Source organism: Coenobita brevimanus, chromosome 31 (genome assembly GCF_032717465.1).
Source record: "Coenobita brevimanus isolate Jiangsu-jjx chromosome 31, ASM3271746v2, whole genome shotgun sequence".
Lineage (NCBI taxonomy): Eukaryota > Metazoa > Arthropoda > Malacostraca > Decapoda > Coenobitidae > Coenobita > Coenobita brevimanus.
The window spans coordinates 7648718-7660726 of record NC_136984.1 but is presented as its reverse complement, the minus strand read 5'-3'; the positions used below and the strand labels follow the sequence as shown (position 1 = coordinate 7660726).

The 12009-nt window shown below is 43.1% G+C and overlaps 1 protein-coding gene across 1 annotated transcript in view; it reads right to left on the bottom strand.

Moving 5' to 3' along the window:
* The window catches only part of LOC145395415 (uncharacterized), a 171069-nt gene that overhangs the window by 62090 nt on the left and 96970 nt on the right, over positions 1–12009 (bottom strand). The gene's annotated exons all lie outside the window — the stretch shown is intronic.

Genomic DNA, 12009 nt, shown 5'->3' with positions numbered 1-12009 from the left:
GGGCTGGAGCATTTGAATGTCTGCACTAGAGGCAAGTAGGTGGGTGTTGCTATGGCAACGTCATCAGGACTCCCTCGACAACTGCAGGTGGCACGATCCCTGGCGCTAAAAGATGAAGAAAGGTGGCTTTCCTAAGAAAGTCACAGCTGCTGGAAAACAGTGTGTTGGAGAACAAACTGCCGCCTGAAAGACACATCTTACCCTAGACAGGGTGTAAACCAGCAAAAAGGTGTTTAATTACCACCTGTCGAGAAAGTTAGATGAATGTGAGTTTGTTTTAGGAATTACAAGAAAATTGAGAATAATGAATAAAACATAGATATTTTTTGACAAGGTGCAGTAGTACCGATCACCAAATCTGCATGCATCCTACAGTACATGATTACTGAAGAAGGAACAGGGTGCAACAGCTAGTCCCGTATGTGATGTGAAAGAATATCCTGGTAATACGTGGTTTTCCAACTCAACAGATAAAAGTTATACAGTAATGGAAAAAGTGTGAGTCATTTGCAGAGTACTTCTCTTCATATAAAGGTTCAATACCTTGGCAAAAGCACGTAACTATTGTTTAAATTCTCATAAGTAGAGCTTTACAGTAGTCATTTTAATTTATTGATGCAATTTTCAGCCTAATATCTTCACAATCTCTCACACGATCTTTAGTGTAATCTCTGATTTGCGTTGTAATAGAAATTCATCCATAAGAAGAGTACCACCACATGATTATAATTATATGTGTATATCAAAATGAACTCAGTGGACACACATATTTTTCCCCCCAGTCCTCATTCTCTTCTGTGGAATAAATACTCTGTCACTGCATTTTGTGGTATGTCTCCCATACACATGGTGTTAGTGAAACCTCAATATTTAGCTGCTCTTCATCCATCCTGCCCACATGGGTTCAAGTGATAAAAGTTCTCTGTCAACTTTTCCTGTCTTGAACCCACGCTGGCTTGCACTAATGCCTGTCCACGGCTGCTGGCAAGTCAGCCACGTGTATGAGTTACTGTGGTGAGTTACTGTAGTTTAAAACCTCCTGCCTCAACCCGCTCTCGCTCGCAACCGTCTGCCCGTTCGCAGTCTGGACGCACCCTAATACAGCCTACTCCCCCTGGACTAAAATGGCAATAAATAAAGTAAGAAAGACGTGTTAGAAAGCTTCCTAACCGCATGAGAATACCATCCATAGAACTGACAAGATATTTCCTTTCCCATCTGCCTTTCATAATCAGACTGGAGTAACCTTATCTTATTACGATACTACTGAAGATCACATGGTAAAAAGAATAAATAAATAAAAATAACCCTCACTAGTTTACTCTTACAACAGGTTTTGCAGGGTGGGTCTGGCCGGAATATTTCTTCTCGCTTTATACATGAGAAAATATGATCATAAGAAGATAACTGCAGTAGGCCAGTTGGCTCATGTTAGGCAGCTCCTACAAGAGTGTGACTAAACTACTAGAATAAAACAGAGATAGCAAAGAAGAAGGCTCTCCTCCGCCCACGAAACAGTCCAGCCAAAACTGACAGGAATACTTAAGAAGGAATATTGCGCGGTATAGAAAACTGACGTGGAAATTTTATAGCTAAGTCAAAAAGGAGATTCATGGAGGTAGAATAAATCCACTAATCACCAGAGCATAACGATTTAACCCAATTAGATTCCACCTAACGAGCCTGACCTGACTGAGGATAAGAAAATGTAACCTAACTTATTAGAGATTGAAACCACCATGCCATTATTTTTTTCAATTTACGGTACGACTGGTGATGGAGAGGGACCCCTTCTTATGATGGCACCGATATGAGCAGATGGATGCACTGCCTGGCTATAGAAACCTCCATTAACTCACACACTATCTCCCAAAAGGAGGATGGTGGTCTGCAGGACAAGGGTAACTTCAGCCTGCAGTCCCTGGCTTCACATTCCGATGGGGCTCGGGTTGCAACTACTACTACTACTACTACTACTACTACTGTATGGTATGTCCGCCGAGAGGGTGTGGCGATATTCATCCATACTTAATATATTTAATGAAGTCTCAGTCACAACATTTACTAATAATTGTCATGGCTTTGATTTTTTTCCTCATTATTCACTCGACTTCCACTGTGCAGCATCTTATAACTGTAGTGAAGATAAAAGTATATGCAGTCAGCCTTATGTACAACTGAACCCCTTCAGTACAAAGACGTTATGTATGTACTTGTAAATGTCTAGTGCAACAGTGAAGGCTTCACAGAAATTCCAAGAATAGTATGAACAAGAGTCAGAGACAAATGCAAAAAAACAAGAAATTAATTCATTAAAAACAGCCAGTTGAGCATCCTTGACTGAATCCATATCGACGGTCAGAGAAAAGTGTACGAATGGAAAGATTCTTCAGAATCATTATATTTAAGATAGATTCAAAGACTTTAGAAACACGAAAGTTGAGACTGTTTTGGTGATAACAAGATTGATTGATGGATGAATGGAAGCAATTTTCCTGGCCGTGCAGCAGGTACAGTTAAATGCTGCCAGATTTCAATGGTTATGACAAAAATAAACAAGAAATAGACACAATACTTTAATGGTCACTGCTCCTCTGAACTGTCTGCTTGCATTCCTCCACCTCTACGACGGGCGCGTAGCACCCGTCTGGCAGCAAACTCTCATCCCTTTTGTGTCCAACTCTCTAATGCAAGAGTTAACCGTTACTCCCAGTCTTTCATTTATGCAACAGGTCAGTGCTGGAACTGTCTCCCTCTGTCTGTATTTCCTGCTGCCTATGGTCTCCAGTCTTTCAAACGCAGTGTGTCCAGGCACCTCAAAATGATCGGATCTTGAATTTGGCTCTCTATTGTATCTTGTTTTTCTCTTTGAGGGAACTGTTACTGCGGGCTCATGGCCTTTGGTTCCTTCTTCCTCGCATAAAAAAAAAAAAAAGTCAAGGCATTAAACATTAACCCCTCCATGGCCACCGGTGTCGAATGATGCTTAGCTGATAAATGGCCGCAGGCATCGTTTGAGCGCAGCCTATGAAAAATGCTGAGAATTTTTGGGAGGTGAACGAACGTTCTGAATGTCTTGAGACTGACCTGCCCTACACTCCCATACACCCCAAACATCAGTACACCGCGCACTTCGTAATGAGTGGACGTCCAAGTTCTGCCTCTCTCTAGCCCAGTAGGCTGCTCACCAGCCCGAGATCAGGGAGGAGCTGTTTCCCCGTGGGAGGTAGAGTGACGAGGATCGAATTGGGTCTGACCTGGAGGTGAAGAGTGTGGTGGGCAGTAGTGACGAGGGTGGTGATGAGGGGTATCACTCGCCTACTACCAAGGACAACAACAGCAATATCTCCTTGGAGAGTGAGGAGAAGCCACCACCACCTCACCGTACAGCTCCATCACCACTGAAGAGGACACGGATGTTGGTGAAGCAGCTTTTCACTGAGGGAGAGGCAGGAGAGGAAGGGAAGGCTGGAATGCAGGGGCACTCAGCTCGCAATGCCTCGCCACCACATCCCGCTACCTGATGCACAACCTCACCATCCCGCACCACCTCTCACACCGCCTAACCATTTCCTACCACTTTACAGGCCACTTCACAGCCCCCCACCACCGCCTGTGCTACTCGTCCACCCACCACCACCTCCCCAGCCATCTAAACACCCACCACCATCACGGGCACCACTGCATCAATGTGCATCGTCTCTTGTGCCACCTCACCACTGCCAAGCACCTCTTGTGCCCATCCCCACTTTGGATCACTTATCGTGCCCCCACACCACAGCACAGCACCTCCCGCGCCCCCTCACCATTGCCCAACACCTCCCATGCCCCCTCACCACCACACCATGCCCTGGGGACCTCCTCCTTGGAACCAGGGGTCAAGTTTGTGCAGTGGCGAGCACGGAAGGTGTGCAAGACTGTCTTGCAGCACGGGACGCAGCAGAGAACTTTGCATTTCTCCCCTTCACATGCTGCCTACAGGTGGAAAGAGATGACGGCTTTTCAACCCGGGACTTTTGACTTTGACGAGACAAACTCCAGAGTCAGGGACAGGACTGGACTGACGGCAACAAGATTGATAATGAGGTATTTTCTTGCATTCTTCGACCTACACCTCAAGGTGCATATTTATGACGAGACGAACCAATTCTTACCACAGACGACAACTGACCTTGTATATGAGGAGGCACTGGACTGACGTGGTGGTGCCCACCATGTATGTGTTTATGGCATCGACAATGTTGATGCCCTTATTGAAAAAAAAAAAAAAACATGCACTTGTTGACCACTGGACCACTGAAGTGTGGACATGAGTCGATGTATTCGGAAAGTACATGGCACGGAACACATACCAGAACATCCTCAGGTTCCTTCATTTCAGTGACAACACAACCTCAGACCCAACAGATGGTTAGCGTAAGATTAGGATGGTTTTGGAAAACCTCAAAGGCAAATTCCAACACTTTTAGGGGGCTTTTCAAAAGCTCGTGATTGACAAGTCCCTGATGTTGTTCCGTGGCCGTATCTCGTTCAGGCAATACATCCCAACAAAATGGCATCGTCTTGGTATAAAGATCTTTGTACTGTGTAATTGTGATACTGGTGTTGTCCTTGACATGATTATTTACACAGGTGCAACGACTGATATTCCGCATAATGATCATCTTGAGATTTCTGGTGCAGCAGTGACGCAAATGATGGAGAATTATGTGGGTAGAGGGCACATCCTCTACACAGATAATTGGTACACCTCTCCTGAATTGGCAATGTACATGTTTTCAGGTGGGATTTTTTTTTTTATGCGAGGAAGAAGGAACCAAAGGCCATGAGCCCGCAATAACAGTTGGTTCATGTGGCACTGTATGGAACAACAGACATGACATGCCAAAGATTGTTGCGCAGTTGTTTTGCAGTGTAGCAAGGATCTCCTTGCCCTGCACTGGCGAGACAAGCGTGATGTGCACATGCTATCAACTGTGCATCAGGTGCTTTCGTTGACACAGGGAAACGAGACCGTATGACAGGTGAGTGTATTCGTATGCCAAATGCAATCATGGACTACAATTGAAACATGCGCTTAATTGATAGAAGTGACGTGCAGACTGGTAGAGTGGAGTGCATTTGTTGTTCTGTCAAGTGGTATAAGAAACTCTTTTTCCACTTGGTGGACGTGTGCGTGCTGAATGGGCATCACTACTATCACCAGAAATCTGGAAAGACAATCACGTTGCATAAGTTCATAAATGACTTGGTGTATGAATTTTTACAGGAATATGGTCCACAGTCGTCAATGCCACGGGACATACAGGTACTGTACAGGGTGCACCCGACAGGCTTGCTGTGAAAAACTGGGCTGCACAGCACTACCTGGAAAAGTTACTGCCACCACCTGAAGGCCAAAGTCTGACTAGAGGCAACAGGAGTGCACAATTGCACTGCCATGTCTGTGCCGCCACGGAAAGGTGGCTATGGCAGTGCAAGATGACCACCTGACGGTGCTACTTGTGCCAGGTGCCTCTCTGCCCCTCCTGCTTCCCCGAGTATCATTCCATTGCAAAGTACTGACTGTGTGAACGAGTGCAGTATATATATATATATATATATATATATATATATATATATATATATATATATATGTGTGTGTGTGTGTGTGTCCGACTCTGGGCATAGGCTTTGCAGCCTGCTCCCAAGGCCCAGTAGTCCTCCTACATACCATACACCTCCACATGTCACCACTTGTGCTCTGACACCCACCGTCCATATTGAATACATGCTAGGGCTGTCTCATTCAGGACTGGTGTATTGGTATTAGCGGGGGTATTTTTACATGTCGGCGGGTCTTCTGGTAAATCGGTAAAGTCTGCTTTTTGTGAAATTCAAATCCTTAAACTGTTCCCTGCCCCAGCGGGGATTTGAACCTGGGTCCGATAGGACTGCAGGCCACCTCTCTACCGATCGAGCCACTATATAATGTATATTACTTAGTATAGCGTTACGAAGTAAAATATAGAAGTGTAAGATAGTGGTAGTGTGTAAAGTTTTTTTTTTTTTTTTTTTTTTTTTTTTTTTTTTTTAATAGGAAGTAGGAAGTTGAAGAGGTAAGGGGAGAGGAAGGAAAGAGGGGGGAAAGATTAAGGACAGTGGGAGATTAAAGTTGGTGGGCAGTTCACCTTGCTGAGTCAGTTGAGTGTTTATTGTTTCAATTTTTTTTTTTTTTGGCTTGTGTTGTGGTGTTTTAGTTACTTGAAGTGAGTTTGTTTATGTATTTATTTTGTTTAATTTTTAAATTGTTTGATTTATTTATTTTTATTTGTTTATTTGTTTAATGTTATTATTATTATTTTTTTTTAAGTTGTTTGGTTGTTTGTTGTTCTAGCTAGCTAGCTGTGTATTGGTGCTGGCAGTGTCTGGATTTTTTCCAGGCTGCTTGGAAAGAGTCTGTTGTATCTGTTGATACTGTCTGAATTTTGTATAAGGTTCATGTATGTTTCGTTGTCTTGTAGGTGGAGGGTTTCCCAGATTTTGAGAGCTTGTTTGTGTATGCGAATGTTGAGGGGTTCAGTGTTTGTGTGTTCATGTAGCTGTCTTGAGGAGAGTGTGTACGGGTATCTTTGGTTTGTGGCCCATCTGAGAGCTTTGTTTTGTGTTTTTTGCAGTGCTCTTATCTGTGTGTTGCTGAAAGTGTGAGTTGGAATTGGTGGGTAGTCTAGGGTAGGGATGACTATTGCCTTTACTAGGTGAGTTTTTATCTTGATGGGGAGGTGTCTGAATCTGTATAATTTTCTAAGTGCTTGTTCAACTTGATTTTTTCTCTCCTGTGCGTGTTTGCTGTATCCATATTTATTGATTTTTAATCCCAAGGATTTTCCCTGTCCTTGGTATTGGATGATGTTGTTATTTATTGATAGTGGGGGGTTTGTTTTGGTTCCTAGTGCCAGTGGGGTGAATTTCTTTATATTTGTTTTTATTCTCCATTTTTCTTCATAGTGGTTGATACAATTAATTTCTCGTTCTGCTCTTATTTTCATCATGTCCTTAGATTTTCCGGGGTAGCCGATTACTTGTGTGACATCATCTGCGTACTGTATATTAATGCCGTTGACGGAAGGGGGTAGGTCTTTCGTATATACGTATTATGAACAGCGTGGGTGATAGTACACTTCCCTGGGGAACACCGCATCCTAGGGGGAATGGTGCTCCTACATACTGATTGACTGCAATTCTGGCCTCTCTATCCTCCAGGAAGTCACAGAGAATTTTTTCTATAATGGTGGGGAGTTCCAGCTGCAGTATTTGGTATTTAAGCCCCAGGTGCCATACGTTGTCAAAAGCCTTCGTGACATCTCTGAGTACTATTTGACACTGCCCTCCATATGCTTTATTTTGAGCAATTTGCTCTGTTATTAATGCTAGAGCATGTGTGGTTCCGAGCCCTCGCCGGAATCCGAACTGTTGTTTGTTATATAGATTTTCATTTTCTAAGTGAAATCGTATTCTTTTATTTAATATTCTTTCTAGCAGTTTCCCAGGTACTTCCAGTAGCGATATAGGTCTGTAATTTTCTGGAAGCTTGGGGTTTTTATTTGGTTTTGGGATTAGTTTGACAGTGGCTCTCTTCCAGGTGTCGGGGAAGTATCCAGCTGATAGGGTGGCGTTAAATATGTTTGTGAGGTTGTTGATTGCCTTGTCTGGGAGGTGTTTTAGTATTGATTTGTTTACCCCACTGCTGCCTGGGCATGTTTTTTTCATTCTATTTATTATATTTTTAACTTCAGCAGGTTCAATGGGGGATGTGAGCATCGGGTTCTCTTGATTTAATCTATCTGGGTCTGCTTGGTTGTAGGGTGTGATTCGGTGAAGGTTATCATTTTACCATCTGGGTTGTTTCATCATCGTCGTCATCTTCGTCTTCTTCGTATATTCTGCTCCAGTGGGCTCTGTGGAGTTTTCCTGTGATTTGGGTGAATAATGTCGTGTGTTGTTATTGTCTGTGAGGTAGTGTGTGTTTGGTGTGTGGTTGCCCGATAGCTGATTGAGTTTTTTCCAGAAGTCAGGTGGGTATATGTAGAGTGTTGAGAGGTGTTGTACTGTGTTGTGCCAGTGTGTGTTGGATTCTTCTAGAAGTGTTTCATGTATTGTGACTCGAAGTTCCATGTATCTGTGGTAATGATGTAGAGCCCAGCCATATCTGGAGGAGTGATTTCTGAGGCTACTGAATTGTGCTATTTGATTTTGTGAATGTTGGCTGTGTGGTGTGTGTGGGAGTGTGATGTAATGCGTAATGGGGATGTTCGAGTTTATCGCTCTATTGATGGTGGTGTACCATTGGTCTATTTCAGAGTCGATTTCTTCTAAGGAAGCATGGGCTATTGACTCATTATTTTGCATGTTTTGGTTGACGTCCTCCAGAAACTGTTCCCAATTTGCTCTCGAGAACCATGGTCTAGGAGGGATGGGGGTTAAGATAGGTGCGGTAGAGATGGTGAAGATTATGGGTATGTGATCGCTAGTGGTTAAAGGGCCTTGTTCAATGTGTGTGTTGTGATATGTTCTTTGGTTCGTTGGGATAATGTCTGGTGTGGTGGCTGTGTTGTGAGAATAATATGTAGGGAAGTGTGGTCCTATGTGGTTTATTGTTCTGTTACTGATCATGTGGTTTATTTGTTTGCCGTTTGTGTTAGTAGTCCTGTAGCCTAATGTGGGATGATTTGCATTGAGGTCAGCGATCATATATACTGGGATGGTTTTACGAAAGAGTTGATAAAGGTCTGGAGTTGGAAGGTATGGTCTAGCAGGAGGTTGGTATAAGGTTGAGATAATGATAGGGCCAGTGGAAGTGTTTATTTCGATTGCAAGAAGATCTGAGATAAAGTTGTCGTGGATTTTGTGGGGGATTGAGGTTCTGATAGCAATTGCAGTTCCGTTGTGGATGTTCCCTGAGTAATTTGTGGAGTGTGTCTTATAGCCAGGAATTTTCGGGGGGTCTTGTTCCTTAGTTCCAAGGTTATTAATGAGGACAATGTCAGCGTCTAGATTTCTATAAATGTTGTAAAGGCCCGTGCTTCTTCTTCTCCAGTGCATTATATTATGTTGTATGATCTTTATCGTTTTGATAATCTTGTGTTATGGGTGGGTTGGGTTTTTCTCTTTGTTTGGTTTGATGTTTTGGGAGGTTGTGGGATTGCTTTAGGTTTTGCTCCATTTGGGTATTCTTGCTGTTGAGGGGGGGAGTTTGTTACTGTTGGTGAGGGGGGGTCATGGCTTCTTATGCGTGATGTAGGAGATGGTTGGGCTGCTTGCTTTTCCTTTGGGACTGTCTCTTGGATTTCGTTGTCAGAGTCCTCTTCTATTTCGTCATTAACTACTACTTCCTCATCTTCCTCTGAGTCTGATGTGAGATTGAGGTCTTCTTCTAGCTTCTCTTTGCTTGTATTTTCATTTTCTGAGTCTGTTTCTTGAGTGTTAGGAATTAGCTTTTGAACTATTTGTTGGGATGGAGAGTTGTTAGGAAGTAGGACTGTTGGGAGCTTGTTAAGATTAAGCAGGTCAATTAGGTTCTTTTGAAATGATCCTGGTTCCACCATATTTAAGATGTGAGCATGGAAGACACACAGAATCATTTTAGATATTTGGTTGTTACCTATGTCAATTTGGGAGTTCATGAGTTGTTTGATGTTTGTTGGAGGTGCCTGGATAGTTTGAGAGTAGGATCTGGTGTGTTTTTCCTTCTCTGCTGTTTCTTTTTCTTTTGCTGCATTTTTCCTTTTGGGGCATTTGAATGCTAGAGTCCTGTGTCCTTCATCGCAGTTTACACACTTTTTCTGCCTTGAATTGCAGTGTGGTCGGGGCTTGAGCATTCGGAACAGATTTTGTATTCCTTTGGCTTGGGGCACTGGTTAGTGGTGTGGTCTTCGATGGCATAGCATCTCATACAGTAGTTTATTTTTGTGAATCGTTCTTTGGCAATCTGGTGAGGGGCTATGGAAACATGAAACAGCTTAAGGCCTTGTGTGATTGCTTTTTCTGCCATGAAGACAGAGACAAATTCGATCTTCATCATGTTTCTTCGGTTGGCTGTGTTGGGGAATTTGAAGACCTCTTGTACTGTAGCCCATTCTTGATGTTTCTCTATTTCCCCAGCAATGTCCTCAGCAGAGTTGTCGAAGGCTAGTTCTTCTACCTTATAACAGATTATTGTTCTTCTTGCCTTTACTTCTTGAGGGAGGGTGGGGGTGAAGCCATTGTCGATGAGTTTTTGGGAAAGTTCGTGTTCCAGGATTTTGTCCACATCTTGGTCTGAGGCGGTTGACACTATGAGGCCGTCCCTGGCTTCGTGAAGTGCTGTGGCATATACATTAGCTGGTGAGAGGATCTCCAGTAGTTTCTGTTTGGTTCCCCTGTCTTGGGGGTTATCCTTTGTTTTTATTTTCAGCCTAGCCATGTTTGCTACATATTAGGGAAGAATGTGGCCTCCTACCTAGGCAACGCAGTTAGCAGTATCCCGTTGAGAATACCCTGAGTTGCTCCCTACACCTATTTGAGTTTTTTGCCCTACTCCCATGATCGTTTACGGGAGTCCTGCTAAGGACCTCCCTTGTGGCAATGCCCGCGGAGTTCACCTTCACGATAGAGGGAGGACTCTAGTGGGCTGGTGGCCAAGAAGGGAAAAATTTAGGTGAAAGGAAGAGGTTTTTCCCCTGAGTAGAGAAGTATCGAGTGTGTAGCTCGATGAAGTCTGTGGTGTTGGGTTGCCTCTATTCAGCCAATAGGCCTAGCCTAGGCAGTGGGAAAGCTGTTGATCTTCAAGTTAGAGATGCCAGGTTCTACCAGGGACTCATCAGCGCGTCTGTGTAAAGTAGATTTTGTAAGAGACTTTTGTACAAAGACTTTCCCAGACAATGACTTATCTTTATTGGCTTTTGACCTGCCAGAGGAGGGCAGGGATGGGAAAAAGTTCGCCTGCACTGACTCCTTTCATCGCATCATGCACTTGAGGTGAGTAACTATTCTGCTCTGTGTTTATTTCTCAGATGTCAGCCCCCATGTATTTCCTTAAATGCTTAATACAATCTTTTTGCCCTAGATAGAGTAGTAATCATTGCAGGGTCTGGTTTTAATGTAAGAGAACAGGCATAGGGTAAAGAAAATGCTGTCTCACAAGGCAACCGTGTGATATGCCGATTTTATCGTATTTTGATTGTGTGAAGGTTGCCCCAACAAACAGCTCGTCCCTTCCATCCTACCCTGCCAGCCTTGCCAGCATCAGTGTATATTCCTGTACTGTTATCCACATATTTTTTTCCTATTTATTTATTTGAATTACTCGCTACCATTGCAGGATCACGTTGAAACCAGTATAATTGTGCGTAGGACGTGAATATGATATTACACACAGTTACCATCCAATACTCCGAGTTTATCACATTCTGACCGTGTGAAGTGTAGGGAGACACCCAGCTTTACCCTTTTTCCTTACTTAGGCAGAAAATATCATACTTTCCCACGACACAGGGACAGCAATATATATTGCGAAAATAACAAAGTAATATGATAGAGAAATATAAACATGTTTTTACAGGAAAAATGCGTTTGTTCCCTTCTGTATACGTATTTATTTCTGCTTTGTCTCTCTATTCCTAATAATTTGACTTATAAGTTTTGAACCTGCATTATGATTCTATTTTACCCATGCAGGTGGTGTGGGAGCGGCTAAAAGCACCTGCACTCCCCTACCTCTTTTCACAACTGACCAGGTGTTAACCCACTGGACCTTCCAGTTTCATCTCCCGTGGCTGAGCCTACCCTCAGTTGACCAGCAATTTTCTCATTTAGGGCAGAATATTCAACCCATTCACTCCCTCGTCCAACTGTACTCACAAAGCGAACATGCAAAATAACTCGAAACTACCATAAACATTTTTTATTTAAAAAATGTGAAAAATATTCATAATATATTTTTTTCAAGCCAATCCTAACATATGTACTGAAATCATTCGATATCATCATATC